General features: G+C 40.9%; 1 protein-coding gene and 1 non-coding gene across 6 annotated transcripts in view; both read left to right on the forward strand.

The window, feature by feature from the left end:
- The window catches only part of LOC131229354 (O-fucosyltransferase 2-like), a 104,227-nt gene that overhangs the window by 56,594 nt on the left and 35,459 nt on the right, over window positions 1-12,174 (forward strand). The window lies entirely within an intron of this gene.
- LOC131230175 (small nucleolar RNA R71) lies at window positions 3,629-3,735 on the forward strand. The gene has a single exon (XR_009163897.1). It is a non-coding gene; the product is annotated as a small nucleolar RNA R71 (small nucleolar RNA).

The following is a 12,174-nucleotide window of genomic DNA, read 5'->3' on the forward strand; positions in this document are numbered from 1 at the left end:
GAAGGTATCTATTTAACGACATCAAGTAAGGGAATGTTGACTTTCACTTGTTTCAACACCTCTAGTATATCCTGAGAGTTAGAGAGAGGTTTTGGTGAAACCAACCGTTGGGGGAATGGAGCAACTGGCTTCTCTAGAAGTTCCGGTTCTACTTTTTGTGAGGCATCACTGGATCCATCATTGTTGTCCTCTTTTGGTTCTTGAGGCTTTTCGGGCCTAACCGGAAGAGTTTTATCAATGATCTTCGCACTCCTAAGAGTGGTGATGGATTTAGCATGCTCCATCCGATTTGAAGAGTTTGGGTCACTATCTCGTATCGCGGTTTAGGATTGGGGAGAGGTTGTGCAGAAGCATCCCCTTTTCTATAACCGTCATACGAGAATCTATCTTTGGCATAAAATCTGTAATTCCGCATTGCCTGAGCCAGCTCTTGTATGGGATTTTGAACCGGTTCCTCTTGAGGTTTCACTTGATTTGGATTTTGATTGAAGAAACCTGAAGGAGTCGCCGTTTGTCCATTCCTCCAACTAAAGTTTGGATGATTTTTCCAGCCAGGATTGTATGTGTTGGAGTTAGGTCCAGTAAAAGGTCTTTGATAGTTGTTTACGGCATTGGCTTGTTCATTCAACACTCCTCAAAAGGCATGTATTATAGGACAGTTTTCAGTTGAATGTTGCAATCACAGATGCCGCAAACAATTTCATTGACCTTCTCCTTCTTTCCTTCCATGGCCTCAACTTTCCTTATGAGCGTAGTCACTTTACACTTGAGATCATCCTCTTCTTTCAAGAGATATAATCCACCTTTCTCCTTTAATTAAGTCGGCCTAGACGTGGTGTTCGCCATTGGGTAATAGTCCCATAATTGTGTTTTTTCAGTGAGACTATCGAGGTAATCCCATACCTCGTCAACATCTTTGTTGATGAACTCTCCATTACACATTGTCTCGACCATTGACAATTCCCTTTTGAACCATGAAATGGCACTTCTCCCAATTAAGTACCAAGTTCTTTTCTTCACATCTTTTCAGCACACATTTAAGACTTTCCAAGCACTTGTTGAAAGATGGACCGTAAACAGAGAAGTCGTCCATGAAGACCTCTAGGTATTGCCCCACCATATCAAAAAAGATACTAAGCATACATCGCTGAAAGGTGGCAGGGGCATTACATAGTCCGAATGGCATCCTTCGGTAAGCAAAGGTACCGTAGGGACATGTAAATGTGGTCTTTTCCTGGTCTTCAGGGGCTATCTCTATCTGGTTGTAGCCTGAATACCCGTCAAGGAAACTGTAATAGGAATGACCAGCTAACCTTTCCAGGATCCGATCAATGAATGGTAAAGGAAAGTGGTCTTTCCTCGTGACGTATTCAACTTCCCGTAGTCAATGCACATTCTCCAACCAAGAGTGACTCTAGTTGGCACGAGTTCATTATTAGCATTGACTACGATGGTGATTCGGACTTCTTAGGGACCACTTGAGTTGGACTCACCCATTGACTATCGGATATTGGGTATATAATACCCACATCCAATAGTTTAAGAACCTCGGCCTTAACCACTTCCTTCATATTTGGATTTAGTCTACGTGGTGGTTGCCGAGAGGTTTTTGCATTATCCTCAAGATATTTGCGGTGAGTACATATCGAGGGATCGATTCCCTTGAGGTCCGCTATCGTCCATCCCGGGGCTCCTTTATGCTCAATGAGAGTAGTTATAAGCATACTCTCCTGTTCTTTCTCCAGGTGGGAGAGATCACCACCGGTATGTCTCGTCTTGACCTAAATAGGCATATTTCAAATCGTAGGGCAAAGGTTTTAGGTCAAGCTTCGGCGGCTTGAGGTTAGACGGAAGAGGCATACATCGGGTTGTGGTAATTCTTCAAATTGTGGCCTCCACCTGTTAACTTCAAGTGCAGTATCAACCAAGGCGCACGTCTCCCTAATCATGTCATCATCAAAATCATGGGAGTGGGCCAGGCACGTCTCTAGATGGTCGGAGGATAAGGTCGAGGTGTCGTATCTTCCACGAAAGAGTCAATCATATTAATGTCATGGAAATCGCCATCATCCTCTGAGCCGCCGTTATTGAAAAAATGTTCGACTCCAATGTCAAATTTCCAAAAGACATAGTCATGATACCATTCCCGCAATTGATAATTGCATTTGACGTGGCAAGGAATGGGCGACCAAGAATGACGGGAATCGAGTGCTCATGTTATTGATGGGTTCGGTGTCCAGGATGATAAAATCTACAGGGGTAGTAAAATCTATCGACCTGGACTAACACATCCTCAATTATCCCTCTTGGTACACGAACAGAGCGATCAGCAAGTTGTAGTGTGGTTAGGGTGGGTTTTAATTCACCCAAACCTAACTGTTTGTATACCGAGTAGGGAATCAGATTGATGCTCGCTCCTAAGTCAAGAAGTGCGTGATCAATTCGATGGTTCCCGATTACACATGATATGGTTGGGCTACAGGGATCCTTGAATTTCTGTGGCACGTCTTGCTTCAGGATGGCACTCACTTTCTCAGTCAAGAAGATTTTCTTTTGAATAATTTTCCGTCTTTTGGTCGTGCATAAGTCCTTCAGGAATTTGGCATATGAAGGTATCTATTTAACGACATCAAGTAAGGGAATGTTGACTTTCACTTGTTTCAACACCTCTAGTATATCCTGAGAGTTAGAGAGAGGTTTTGGTGAAACCAACCGTTGGGGGAATGGAGCAACTGGCTTCTCTAGAAGTTCCGGTTCTACTTTTTGTGAGGCATCACTGGATCCATCATTGTTGTCCTCTTTTGGTTCTTGAGGCTTTTCGGGCCTAACCGGAAGAGTTTTATCAATGATCTTCCCACTCCTAAGAGTGGTGATGGATTTAGCATGCCCCATCTGATTTGAAGAGCTGGGATCATTATTCTCGTACTGCGGTTTAGGATTGGGGAGAGGTTGTGCAGGAAGCATCCCCTTTTCTATAACCGTCATACGAGAATCTATCTTTTGCATAAAATCTGTGATTCCCCGCATTGCCTGAGCCAGCTCTTGTATGGGATTTTGAACCGGTTCCTCTTGAGGTTTCACTTGATTTGGATTTTGATTGAAGAAACCTGGAGGAGTCGCCGTTTGTCCATTCCTCCAATTAAAGTTTGGATGATTTTTCCAGCCAGGATTGTATGTGTTGGAGTTAGGTCCAGTAAAAGGTCTTTGATAGTTGTTTACGGCATTGGCTTGTTCATTCAACACTCCTCGAAAGGCAGGTATTGTAGGACAGTTTTCAGTTGTGTGAATGTTGCAATCACAGATGCCGCAAATAATTTCATTGACCTTATCCTTCTTTCCTTCCATGGCCTCAACTTTCCTTATGAGCGTAGTCACTTTACACTTGAGATCATCCTCTTCTTTCAAGAGATATAATCCACCTTTCTCCTTTAATTGAGTCGGCCTAGACGTGGTGTTCGCCATTGGGTAATAGTCCCATAATTGTGTTTTTTCAGCGAGACTATCGAGGTAATCCCATAACTCGTCAACATCTTTGTTGATGAACTCTCCATTACACATTGTCTCGACCATTTGGCGCATGGAAGATGTCAATCCATCATAGAAAAAATTTGTAATGCGCCACGTTTCAAATCCGTGTTGTGGGCATGAACTGACCAAATCTTTGAACCTTTCCCAACATTGGAAGAATGTTTCATCTTCCTTTTGGGCAAAGTTCATGATTGCTTTTCTGAGGGTAATCGTTTTATGATGTGGGAAGAATTTTTTTATGAATTCCCTCTGCATGTCGTTCCATGTGCCAATGGATCTAGGACGCAGTGAATGTAACCACGTCTTAGCTTTCTCTTTTAAGGAAAAAGGAAAGAGTTTCAACTTGATTGTATCCTCAGATACATTAGGAAAACATAATGTAGCTATAATCTCATCGAACTCTTTCAAATGTAAATATGGACTTTCAGATTCAAGTCCATGGAATTTGGGAAGGAGTTGGATAACTCCTGGCTTGATGTCCATTTGTCCTGTGTTTTCAGGAAAAATCATGCATGAGGGCGTACTCACTCCCGCCGGTTGTAGATAATCTCGTAAAGTACGAGGCGGGGGTGCCTGTTGCACCTCATTTTCATCTTGGGTATCCTCCACCCTGGGTGGGGGTAGAGGAGGTTGGTCTTCAGCCATAACTTCAGTTAACTCAGGGGATTTCGATCGGTGTCTAGTCCTGCGATGGATAGTCAATCCCTCAACCAATCCTCCTTCAGTCAAGAGACGTCGAGTGTCGTCACGGGCCCACTTGGGCATGAAAACACTCGCAGCCCTCAATTAAAAACCTAATCCTAAGAAAGGGAAAGAAAATCTAGAAAGAAAGAGAGAGTTGGAAAGAAATTACCAAATTGGAGTCCTAAGTTAAAAACCTGCAAAATAAAACAAAAATAAGTTAGATTCTAAAAAGAGAAGAATGATCCTTTAAAAGAAAAATAACAGTAAATTAATTTCTAAAAGAAGGTATTCTTAAAAGAAAGTGAAAATTTCTAAAGTAAATTAGGGAAGATCTAAACTAGAAAGTAAATTATTAAAAGAGAACTAAAAAAATAGAAAGTAGGGAAGGAGCTTACCGAATTAGGAATTTCTATCTTAAAGGCCTACAAAATATGAAGGTTAGTTTCTAAACAAAAATTCTAAAAATAATGTAGGAAACAAATTAGATTCTAAGATTAGAAAGTTACTAAAAATAAAAGTAGAAAGTTAATTAAGAAATAACCTAATTTCTATTTCCTACAGATGAGAGGATACTAGAATTAGAAAATTTCTAAGATTTAAACCTTAATTCTAAAAACAGAAAAAGTAGAGAATTTAGGAAAGAATTACCAATTTAGAAATTTATGTCAGGATCCTACAAAACAGGAAACAAGTTAGTTCTAAAAATCAAATAGAAATAAAAATCTAAAACTAAAGTTAATAAAATCCTAATCTCAAACTAATTCTAAAACTAATTAATTTCAAAGAATCGTAACCGTCAGTCCCCGGCAACGGCGCCAAAAACTTGTTCACTCCCCAAGTATAGGGTTGTGATGTAGTAATAAACTCGGTAAGACCGAGGTCGAATCCATAGGGACTGATACCTGTACGTTATCTGAAACCAAGTAGAACTAGAACTAGTCTAAGATGCGATCTAAAACAAATAGAATTTAGGAAATAATTGCGGAATAATTATCTAAAACTTAAGTAATTCAGAGGAAGGAAACTAGGGATTCAGAGGATCCACTTGTAGGGATCAGGGAGATCTTATGCCTGCATTAAGATTTATGGAAATCAAACTGAACCTACTTGATCTGGTTTTTAAGAGATGAAAAGTATATGAATTAGAATGGATTCCATCATCCAACCATGCCCAGGAGACAAAGCAAACAACAGGATTAAACTAATTACCAACTAATCAACAATGTATGAAGATCAGGAAGGGTACTGTCATCCTACCATGCCCATGGGACAATGATGAACAACAGGGGTTCCTGACTTCATAAACATAAAAGGGAAAAAGAAATATTCAAAGCCATTGCAAACCCATTGTAATTTCAGTCACAACCAAGGTGTCCCGTATCGGTATCGGTTGGCGTAACAGTGACCTCCAAAACCGATACGGATACGGGGGCGTAACGGCCCATAACGGCGCAAAATTTTTTTTTTGCCAAAAAAATATGAAAAAATATAGATTAAATCCGGAATATTCTAAGGATTCCAAATATGCATTTATTTATAAATTGGAACATGTTTATGGTGGTGTAACGGTCTACTCTTTAGTGAGAAGTTGTATCGGACTGTCTGATGAATTTATGAACCAGATAACCTGAATTTGACTACAAAATTCATATATTTAATTTTCTAACTATTTACTATCAATGATAGATATATTAGAATGAATGTAATATGAAAATATCTTACATTTAGGTGTTTGCAATTATTTTTGAGGGCCAAAATTCATGCGTAAATAGAAAAAAAATATAAAATGGCACCCCAAATATGTAAAATGCACATTAACATGTTCTACTATGATTAACACATCATATGGCATCATTAAAACAGCAAAAGAATCATTAAAAAATGATTTTTCGAATTTTCAAAAAAGGGCCAAAATAAATGCGTAAATAGAAAAAAATAAAAAAAAAATATAAAATGGCACCCCAAATATGTAAAATGCACATTAACATGTTCTACTATGATTAACACATCATATGGCACCATTAAAACAGCAAAAGAATCATTAAAAAATGATTTTTCGAATTTTCAAAAAAAGGGCCGAAATAAATGCGTAAATAGAAAAAAATATAAAAAAAATATAAAATGGCACCCCAAATCTGTAAAATGCATATTAACATGTTCTACTATGATTAACACATCATATGGCATCATTAAAACGGCAAAAGAATCATTAAAAAATGATTTTTCGAATTTTCAAAAAAAGGGCCAAAATAAATGCGTAAATAGAAAAAAATATAAAAAATATATAAAATGGAACCCCAAATCTGTAAAATGCACATTAACATGTTCTACTATGATTAACACATCATATGACATCATTAAAACAGCAAAAGAATCATTTAAAAATGGTTTTTCGAATTTTCAAAAAAAGGGCCAAAATAAATGCGTAAATAGAAAAAAATATTAAAAAAATATAAAATGGCACTCCAAATCTGTAAAATGCACATTAACATGTTCTACTATGATTAATACATCAAATGGCATGATTAAAACAGCAAAACAACCATTAAAAACTGATTTTTCGAATTTTAAAAAAAGGGGCCAAAATTCATGCGTAAATAGAAAAAAATATTAAAAAATTATTAAATGGCTCCCCAAATCTGTAAAATGCACATTAACATGTTCTACTATGATTAACACATCATATGACATGATTAAAACAGCAAAATATATTAAAAAAAGTATAAATACCTATTTTTGACGAATTTTTGAAAAATGGCCCACCGAGCTTTGATTCAAAAAAATCTATAGTATAATGTGTTTTTCTATCAAATACCTAGCTAAGGTTGGTCGAAATTAGTAGTAGAAGGAGTTAGAAACAGTTTGGAAGCAAGAGGTTTCAAAAAAATAGCAAAAACAGAGCTTAAACAAAAAAAAAAAAAAGTTACCGTTTCGGGCCCGATACGGGCCCGTAACGGGCCGTTACGCCCGTATCGGTCCCGTATCGGATCGGCCGATACGGCCCCGAAACGGGTAACGGTTCGCACCGTTACCGTTACGTATCGGCCGATACGGCCGATACGTAACCGATTTGGCATACCTTGGTCACAACAGACCATAAAAGACCAAGAAAAATATTCCCTTAAAAATCAACTATATTAAATTCAGTTTATGAATTAAAGGCACACAGTAAAATCTCCCATCTCACTACAGGCTTCACCTCTTGGCCCTAGCTAAGAGGTTTAGCCACACATGATATGGGCTAAATTCCAATTAAAAAGAAGAAGAAGAAGAAGAAGAAGAAAAAGAGGAAGAAGGAGAACCGAGCCTTGTCCAGCTTCTGTCCACGTTCCAGCCCAAACCCAAGCCAGCCGTACGTCCTTCTCTGTTTCTCTTTTTCTTCCCACGCTGCCAGCAGCCAAACCGAGCACAGACTTCTGCTCCCTTTCTCTCTCCGATTCTCTTCCTTAAACCGAGCACAAAACCGGCACCAAGCTCCTGTCCCAAGCTAACGTCCAGCAGCCACGCCCCTACTCTTTCTCCCTCCCTTCCGTTTTCTCCTCACGTCCTTATAGAGCTGTCCTCCGAGAGTCCTACCGGAAGTAGGATGCGGAGACACTCCTTACGCAGCCAGGACCGGTGGAGAGCTAGAGTCCGCAGACGAGCCAGCTGCGGAAACAGTCCCTCCGCTGCGAGGTATCTCACACAGTCCGGGATTCCGGTCTGGGTTCTTGTTCTTCTTTGCCTTCTTTTCAAAAGGACAGCGTCCTCTGGGAGATTTTTGGCCCACCTACATGATGAACGGTTCGGATCAGCCGTCCGATCGCCGTTGAGATCATGTAACGGCCCGCAAAAATCGGCCAGCGTCCGGCGCTAAAACAGGGCCTGTGAAAGGCTTTCGCTGTGTCTTGGTGGGGCTCAATACTGACAGCGATGGAGAAATCCACGTCGTCCATCGGTTTCCTCCCGAAATTCTGGTCGGGAAAGGATGGTTTCTGCCTTCCGTTGGTGCGACCCACTTGATCAGTCTTACAACCGTTCGACCTGTGTTAGAATGTTTGAGACGCCATTGTCGCTGGTATTTTGAAGTTAATCCACCTAGGCATTGGTAATGTGGACCAATATGATCTAATGGACGGTTTAGATTGGTCTTTAAAATCGTGATGGCGGCCCACTAGAGCGAACCGCGATCCCTGTTTCTTCCGCAGGAAAAAAAAATCGAATTGGAGAGGGAGACTCGGTCAAACGTGTTGCCGTGCACGGCTAGTGCACCTATGCTGTACATGTGCAATGCACATGTGGGTCCCACGCTGATGTATATGAGAGATCAGCTCCGACCAACCTGGTTGCCATATAATTTAAACGGTTGACACCAAACTTGAAGTATTTCAAGATAGCAGGCGGGCCCCAGATTGATAATTTGTGGGCTGATCTGTCCGTTGGGACATTTCCACAAAGATCCAATGGCTGATTTTTGACGTGTACGGTTAATTTATGGTCTTCAGGCCGTGTACGAAGTTTTGAACCAAGCAGATGGCGGAAACCTAATGATCTTGCATTTTGGCTGACTTTCAGGCCGCTTGAGCTTCAGTTTCTCAATTTTCGCGGACCCCAGGAGTGTAATTCCGTTGATCCTGGTCCCCTGGAGTCCGTCCCTTGCTCTGATGACTTCGGAGTGTCAAATTCATGCTTTTGATACTATTTTTCAGTCCATGCTCCTGATTCCACCTTGCAACAGAAACATGATTAAAATGAGATATTAAACGGTACCATGTTCATAAATCTAGGCAACAACTGGGTCCGATATGCAATATTTGACCCTCAACAGATGGTGGTCGGGTATTTATGGGCAATGACAATGCTTGTAATGTGGTGGGTGTTGGATCGGTGTGCATCAAGATGTTTAATGGCATGGAGTGTACCTTGACCGAGGTGAGACACGTTCCTGACATGAGGAAGGGCTTGGTATCTCTTGGAGCACTCCAAGCACTTGGGTGCAAAATCACCGGCTTTGATCGTGTCCTTAAAGTTTCAAAAGGGGCACTCGTTATGAAGGCATAGAAGAGCGGAAACCTTTACAGGTTGATCAGGAGCATTTCATTGGGTGGAGATATAACGGATGTAGCGGATTCCACATCTGCATGTATGTGGCATGCACGTCTGGGCCACATCAGCAAGCAAGGCATGAAGGAACTTTTTAACTATTGTTTAATTACAGCTTTTAAAGTTTTTGATTTAAGTATATCTGAGCATTGTATATATGGTAAACATTCAAGGTTATCTTTTAAATTTAGAAAACATGTATGTAAGGGTATCCTTGATTACGTGCATTCTGATGTATGGGGTTCGTCGCTCGTGGTTTCCGCTGGAGGGTCGTCATGGTTTGTCACGTTCATTGACGACTTTTCTAGGAAAGTGTGGATTTATTTCATGAAAAATAAATCTGACATTGTCACCAATTTCAAGCACTGGAAAGCGATGGTGGAAAAGCAATCAGGGGGAAAAGTGAAGGTTCTGAGGACAGATAATGGTGGAGAATTTACTTCAGGTGAATTTAATCAATATTGTAAGAGTAAAGGGATCGTAAGGCACAACACAATGTGCCACACACTAGAGAAAAATGTTGTGGCTGCGCGGATGAATCGGACTCTCTTGGAGGGCTTGATTCATTATTAGTAATGCTGGGTCGGGAAAGGAATTGTGGACCAAGGTCATTAATACGACTTGTTACTCAGTGAATCAGTCTCCTTCTATGACAATTGATTGTAAAATTCCAGAGGAAGTATGGAGTGGTTTGCATGTGTTTGGTTGTGAAGCTTACTCTCATGTATCGTTGGTTGAGAGAAATAAGCTAGACCAAAGAGCCAAAACATACATCTTTGTTGGCTATGGTAGTGGTGTGAAGGGATATAGGCTGTATGACCAAGTCACACGGAAAATCATCATTAGCCGTGACGTCAAATTCGACGAAGGATCCTTATTTCGTAAGGATGAACAAGAGAAACCAGAAATATTGGTTGTAGATGTTTAGGTGGACATGGATGATACTCGGGCTGAGATGAAGATGCAGACAGAGGCATAGGACCAGGTGGAGCAGCCACCTTTTAGAGAATCCGCCGTGGGACGCATGTTACTAGCAAAATACAGGGATGAATCAAATATCGCATATGCCCTCACTATGGATGAGAGATATCCATCTACTCTTCAAGAAGCTCTTGATGAGCCTGATGCCGAAAAGTGGAAAGCTGCGATGGATGATGAGATGAACTCCTTGTAAAAAACGAGATGTGGGAGCTGGCGGAGCTTCCCGTTAACTGAAAAGGGTGCAAGTAGATCTTTAAGAAGAAACAGGATAGGTACAAGGCAAGGTTGGTGGCAAAGGGATATGCTCAGAGGGAAGGCGTCGACTTCATTGAGATATTCATGCTGGTTGTCTAGCAACTATCTATTAGGTTCATGTTGGCGCTGGTTGCCCAATATAATCTCGAGTTGGAGCAGATGGATGTGAAGACTGCCTTCCTGCATGGGGAATTGGAAGAGCAGATCGACATGAAGCAACCAGAAGGCTTCGAAACAAAAGGGGCATAGAACAAGGTTTGTAGGTTAAAGAGGTCGTCGTACGGCCTAAAATAGTCGCCTAAGCAGTGGTATAAAAAGTTTGATTCTTTCATGTTGAGTCAGAAGTTTTCAAGGAGTATGATCGCTGTGTCTATTACAAGACGCTGAGTGATGACAAATTCATCATCCTAGTGTTCTATGTTGATGATATGTTGATCGTTGGTCATAGCATGCCTGAAATCGATTTACTGAAGACTCAGTTATCAGGGACATTCGAGATAAAAGATCTGGGGGCCGCAAGGAAGGTTTTAAGCATTGATATTCACAGAGACAGGAAGAGGAGTAGGCTTTTGTTATCTTAGGCAGAATACCTTGAGAAGGTATTGATCAAGTATAGGATGGACAAGGCAAAGCCGGTTAGCGTTCCTCATGCAGTTCACTTCAAGCTATCTTCAGAACAATGTCGTAAAACAGATGAAGAAAAGCAAGATATGTCTCATGTGCCTTATTCGAATGTAGTGGGCAGTTTGATATATGCCATGGTCTATACTAGACCGGATATTTCACGTGCGGTTGTTGTTGTTAGCAGATACATGTCTAGCCTCGGAAAGCAACACTGGGAGGCAGTGAAGTGGTTGCTTCGATACATTTGAGATACGCAGGACTACGTCTTATCTTTTAAGAAATCAGAGGCCAAGTTAGTTGGATAAGTTGGATTCTAGGAAGTCAACTTTAGGGTACTCGTTTGTGTTAGCCGGTGGAGCAATCAGTTGGATGTCGAAGCTTCAATCTGTGGTGGCTCTTTCCACAACCGAAGTTGAGTATATGGCAGTGACGGAGGCATTCAAGGAAGGTGTTTGGTTGAGGAGGATGATAAATCAGTTGGGGCTTCAGCAGGAGGCCATGCCTGTTAATTGTGACAGCAAAACTGCTATCAATTTGGTTAAAAACTTTGTTTATCACTCACATACTGAACACATTAATGTTCGCCACCATTTTATCCGACAGGTGCTTAAGGAAGGAGGTGTGACTCTGGAGAAGATTCACACGAGCATAAATCCGGTGAACATGTTCACTAAGGTAGTTCCCCCCAGAGAAGTTCAAGTTCTGTGCAACCTCTCTGGGTTTGGCGAAGGCGTAAAAGAAGATGGAGGATGCACAAGAAGCAATGGTAGAGCTTTGATGCAAGGTAGAATTAGAGAAGAAGAAAAAAGAGCTATGAAGAATGGCGATTGAAGACATGGTGGAGATTGTTGATTGATGTCTTAAATCTGTAAATCAACATGTCTGTCGATGATAGTTCATTGCCATCAAAGTCTTGCTCAATGCCATCGTAAAAATCCAGAATTTCCCTTATTGGTTCCTGGACACTTTGAGGGTCCTGTTCGATGCCATCGAGTGAGGTTCGATGCCATTGAAGGTCAT

This window comes from Magnolia sinica, chromosome 16, assembly GCF_029962835.1.
Source record: "Magnolia sinica isolate HGM2019 chromosome 16, MsV1, whole genome shotgun sequence".
In the NCBI taxonomy this organism is placed as follows: Eukaryota; Viridiplantae; Streptophyta; class Magnoliopsida; order Magnoliales; family Magnoliaceae; genus Magnolia; species Magnolia sinica.